Here is a 6,114-nt window from a genome sequence, read left to right as displayed (position 1 = left end):
ACAAGGTATGAGGCACCATAAAGAGTTTTCACCGTTTCTTACCGTCCTTGTCTTTGATCGTTGATTCAGACAATATATATAGGTCATTATAGGATATGTGAAATGTTCACATGCTAACCTGGATTTCTCATTAGATACCATCATATAACGAAGGGGAAGTGGGTGCTTTGAGGTTTACACATTTTTTTCCAATAATGTCACAAATAAACCGGAAATTTGCAGGGTTAGTTAAGCTATTAACCTCTTTAGTATACGTTGGAATCAGTCACTTTAACGGTGATGTTCAAAGTACTGCATTTAGAATAGTTGGGAGGACTGGGACGTTGCTGACGATTTTGACCAGTATGGGAGGACTGGGACATTGCTGACGATTTTGACCATCAGTATGGGAGAACACTGGGAGGACTGGGACATTGCTGATGAATTTGACCATCAGTATGGGAGAACACTGGGAGGACTGGGACATTGCTGATGAATTTGACCATCAATATGGGAGAACACTGGGAGGACTGGGACATTGCTGATGAATTTGACCTTCAGTATGGGAGAACACTTGGAGGACTGGGACATTGCTGACGATTTTGACCATCAGTATGGGAGAAAACTGGGAGGACTGGGACATTGCTGATGAATTTGACCTTCAGTATGGGAGAACATTGGGGCTACTCACTAGAGCACAGACGAAAGTGTGGTGTAGAGGATGTGTAGATTCATGTATCTTCACTATGATCTGAGGACTGGCTTCTGACCTGAACTAATCAAAAAAATAATGTAGTATGTTTTCTGTGCTACGGAGGAAAACAGTTAGGTGTGAATGTGAATAAAAGAAATGAAATTTCTAGCTTGCAGAAAACGATGTTACAGTAATTGTCAGTTGATAAGGTTTACATAAAAACTCTGCTTTGGCTCTAATTTTGTTCAACGCTTCATTTTGAAATGTACGTGGAAATAGATGATACGTGAAGCGCACAAGTAAACAACTTATTGTACATAAAATTGGAAATGGGGCGCAAGGGAGATATTGGACACTACTGTCCCATTTCTTCCTATATGTTCATGTTAAGAGGTATATAGATAAGTGGAGTGAGGTAAGAGCCTCCCATTTTTTTATTACTGTCCATATACTCTGCGAATTTACTGAATGGGTGGCCTAAAGTCTACGGGATCGTCGTGTACCCGTTACATATCCCACAGACGTACAAGTAAAAAACATATACCACAGTATCACATTTTTTGACAAATTATCGTTGAATTCCAGATTTTAATAACATGATCCAACTAAACCCAGTGTACAGGAAATGTACTTCAGCATTTCATATCCATTAAAACGGAGAAAGTACACAATTTTGTTAAAATACATATAGAAAGGAAGCTAGGGAACTGTTAAGCCCGTCGCATGAACTAAGCTAACGCATTGCATTTGTGTGGTATTCTTATATAGTCTAATATACAGGATATGAGTAGCACTGTTATTATGAACTCTTTCGTTACTACACATACTCCTTAAGACTCGGGCTGCTGTATGTGAACACATTCACTAATCGACCAAGATCTTTCCTTGACTTTGTAGAGCTGAGGCATTAACTATTTTTTCCTTTTGAAATCCGATTAATTTTATCGTGATGTCCTTATCAACTGCATTTACCGTAAAGAGACTAGAAGACCAATCTAGTGATCGTCTTCCATGTTTCATCTCAACAAGTGTACATATGAACATTGTACTCTTAACAATAACAAGTTCTGCCACGTTACAGAGCGGCCTAAGCGCCTCGCCGTACACTAGCTGACAAGATTTCCCAATATTTATATATATTTGAGTCAGGGTTGGTAAAACACAGTTGGCTTTTCTTTGCTTTTCTAAAGAAACTTTTTGATTCAAGCGAGGAACCAAGGTGTGATCAAAGTCTCATTATGTACTGGGATATGATGTTCATTGTTCAGTTGAACTTGTATAGCTCTTGATTAGGTGGCAGTATGTAACTACTCAGGCAACTTGCAGCAGATATTGTAGATGTCCCGTTTCTCGTGAATATAATATACATTTGAAATCTGAAAGTAATTTGTAGACAGACATGAGGCGGCGATCTCGTAGGCTTATTTTGAAACTACGTTTAGAGCAAATACAGTGTATGTGTGTACTTTGTATTAAGGGAATTTCTCTCGAATGCGGGGGGGGGGGGGCTGCATTTTACGTTCAGACTACAGTAATATAGTGAGGGGCTCGGGTGACCCAGTGAACATTTCATGTGCACGTAATTTTTTGATGGTAATACAGAAAGTAGGGAATGGAAAATGAATGCTACTCTACACAGCAACACAAACCTTGTAAAAGATACAGCACGGGAAATGTTCGTGTGTATGTATGTTTGAAGTGTTCATCAAATTACGCCACGGGCGACTCGGTGAACACTTCTCAAATGCTGCATCCTCTGTCTCTCTCCCTCCAGTATTTTCTGTCGTAGGATACGAGATGGGGAATGCTAAAACACTATAATTGGCTTTCACATGACTACACTAATTTGGTAATATTTAGCCAAGTTTAAGGTGTTCATGGTCTCTTTAACAGTCTTGAGATTAAGACTTCCCTCATGTTCCCTCTTGTTACCAACGCCCTACAATCATTTGTGTGAAACACAGTACAAAGATAACCAAATTATATTTAGCAATTTCCTTTTTCCTATGGGATTTGCATCTTCCAGCGTTAGTTATTCGAATTTCGGTATTAATGTAGTTTTATAGACTACTTACCTCCGTGGTCTGACTTCTTTTGTCCTAAACTCTGAAGTGTATCCGTTCTTATATATTATGATGGTTGTAAAGTTCCAGATGAAGCCTTACTTTGGTGAGGTGTGTTAGAGGGGATCAAGTTTATTGGACAGAACAAAGAATGGCCATTTATAAAGACATCCCTTTCGAGGTTTATTATTAGATCCGGTTAAATTTTAACACTAATAAACGTAAGTAACCTTGGATGACAGAGTTTGCTTACCAGGTGTGAATTGTAGATCAAGGCTGCTTTAGGTCTGGAAAAATTTTTCATGAAATTTTCTCCCACTTATGAATAACCACCAGTGCACCTCTGAAATGTAGGACTGATCAGTTATATTTTCCTAACAAGACGGTAAATTTCGTTTAAGAAATTATCACTGATCCCTATCCGGGCAAGGTTTATGTGTTTATTTGACCTGGACCTCAATGTATAATATAAATGACCTAGAATTGGACCACATTATCTATATATGATAATGGGATAATGGTGACTTCATTACGATACGCGACACTTTGGATCCGTATATGTTCCGTTTGATGAGCTTACGGCCCAGACAAGAACTCGTTGAAAGTAATACTAAAATAGTCATAGTTTCGTCATAAAGAATGGCGTTTGTATGATGTGCCGAATAAATAAATCCTAAGTGTGACTGGGAATGGCTGATGTGGTGAGATGGTGTAGTGGTAGAGGGAATGGTTACACAGAGATTGGCAGAGTGGTGGTTATAAAGTGGTTGGCAAAGATGGAGAAAAATGTGGCAGGGATAATGGTAATGTTGGTTGTAGACATGATTTTGGCAGATGGGCTGGTTGCAGAAATGGCGACTTAGGTAATTGTAAAGGGGATGGCATAGGTCATGTAAGATGAGTTGGTAGTGTTTGTGGCAGAGGGGATTGCACGTGGTAATAGTGGTGATTGCAGAGGGAGTGGTACAGACGATGGTAATGGTACTGACAGAGGTGATATCAAGGGGGCGGTGGGTATAGTGGTAGTAATGGTGGTTGCAAATGGGTTTGCATAAATGGTGTTAGTGGTGGTGTTACAGGTGATGACAAAAGATCTACTAGTGGTGGTGTTAGTAAGGTGGAAGACACTGGAGAAAACTGTAGAAAACAGAATACAGGGATAGGGTTAAAGATGGTTGACTGGGAAACAACAAGAGATTTCTGAGAATCTATCTGGTATCAGGTGAAAAAATGTATGCAGAAGTATGAGAATAAATGATTTTATTTCCGATTCATTATTGTCGCCTCTAAAGTAGTCCTCAAAAGATATTCTGATTTCACGCAAGTATCGGCTCCTCCTTTAACCCTGGTGTAAAGTGGAGGGTCGAACTTATACTGTTCATTTCACAGTCGCATCTAAGGGTAAGGTTTTCATTGCCTTGTTTGATTTCTCGCAGGCAATGGTTTAGGGAAGATTGCGTTCAGCAAACTATCTTTTGAGTGAGACTGATCCTCCACAGTTCCATTATATAGACTACCCGTTTATTAATGAATACTTGGTTTACAAAGGGACATGTTCAAGTATGCGTTAGACGAGGATGAAAGATGGTATGTGGGCATCATTGGATTACACACTGAAAGACATGCAAGACATTGGATGTGAATGTGCTTAGAGGAGCAACTGATCTGTATTTGTCACATGGTGAAAGCAATGGTTTAATTATTTTGACAATCCCAGGATTAATTCCTGTGAAAGTCCTGGTGTTACCCAAGATCTTCCTACAGATTTCTGTTGCCAAAAGCTGTACTATTCCTGTAGTAAGGAAATGTAGACAACTATGGAGTAACAAGTTCTTTTTGTTGGTACTAGACTGCCAATGATACGGGCCTTACCAAAGGTGAGTGACTTTCATCACTCGCAGTGTAACTTCGTGCAGGGTGAAGACTTGATGTTTTTGGAAAGGAGGTAATTATAGGAGAGATGATGTAGCAAGGAACCCAGTTTGGAAAAGTGACGTGCGAAGAAATGCCTAGGGTAGTGACTGAGGAATGGGAGGTATTTAGGGAAAGTGTTGACGTGCGAGAGAAGTGTTGCATGCAAGAGTGGGCTGTTGAGGAAGGGTAGCAATTCGTTGCTAGTAAGAGTAAAGAGGTGCTAATTGTTAGGAGAGGCACAAGAGAAAGTGTCCGATTAAGGTGCAGGGGCCCGGGGGAAGAGTACAAGAGAGTTGGTGGAGCGAGTAATGACAAACTTCAGGGAGTATAGATCTTTTGGAAGTAAATAATGCGAGAAAAAAAATACATGGTAACTTAGAGGAAGAAGGTAAATGGGAATGTGGTAACAGGTAGCGAAAAGGATAGAGTTTATTAAAAAATGTTGAATGCGTTTGATGATACGGTATTTGGGTTGGGAAGGTATGAGAAGTCATGACACATTGTTTGGTGGAAAGGTGATGAAAGCCATGCATGATAAGTATGGTTATGATATTGCTGTTGAATTTATGGGGGCGACTGTTTTTATGATTTGTGTCTTAGATTTTCAGTTTATGCAAGGATCATGGTGAGGAGCCTGAGAATTAGCGGAATGCATATATGAATGTGGAGGGGACAAAGATGTTTTCTAATTACAGAGGTACAAGTTGTTGACTGTCTATGGTAAGTTGTATGGGAGAGTTAGAGTCGTGGCAAGAGAAATTAGTGGCATGAATAGAGTATCATAATTGGTCAGGAACATTTGTGTATGGGTTCAGGAGTGGTAGAGGATGCATGCGTTCAGTTCATTGTGTGGAAGAATATGAGAAGCGCTTAGAAAAACTGAAGGATTTGTATATGGCATTTCTGGATCTAGAGGAGGAATATGGTAGGGTTTGAAGATACTTTGTGGAAGGTGTTATGATTATGTGGTGTGGAAAAATAGAAACAAGTTATCAGGGGAGTAAGGCCTGTGTGCAAGCTGGGAGACGGTGAGTGGGAGGTAACTATGGTTTTGATTATGGATGTAGTGGTAAGTGAAGTATGCCATCTGTAGTGGGTGAGGGAGACGAAAGCGAGTCATTTGTTGGCTGATGACATGGCATTGGTGGCAGATTTTGAGTTACTGGAGAAGTTGGCATCTGGATTAGGGAGAGTGTGTGGAGTAAATGTGAATAAAATCACGAATATTACGTTTAGCAGCGCTAGTACACCTTAGTGGTGTTTGAGTTTCAATAGAAAATACTTGAATTGAGTGATTTAGATACCTGGGAATGGGCATGGCAGTGAATATGGTGAAACCATGGAAGCGGACACAAGTCATATAGGGTGGGTATAAAAATTACTTGAGTGATTTAGATACCTGAGAGTGGGCATGGCAGTGAATATGGTGGAACCATGGAAGCGGACACAAGTCATATAGAGTGG

This window comes from Panulirus ornatus, chromosome 11 (genome assembly GCF_036320965.1).
Source record: "Panulirus ornatus isolate Po-2019 chromosome 11, ASM3632096v1, whole genome shotgun sequence".
NCBI lineage: Eukaryota > Metazoa > Arthropoda > Malacostraca > Decapoda > Palinuridae > Panulirus > Panulirus ornatus.
Note: the sequence above shows the minus strand (reverse complement) of the source record.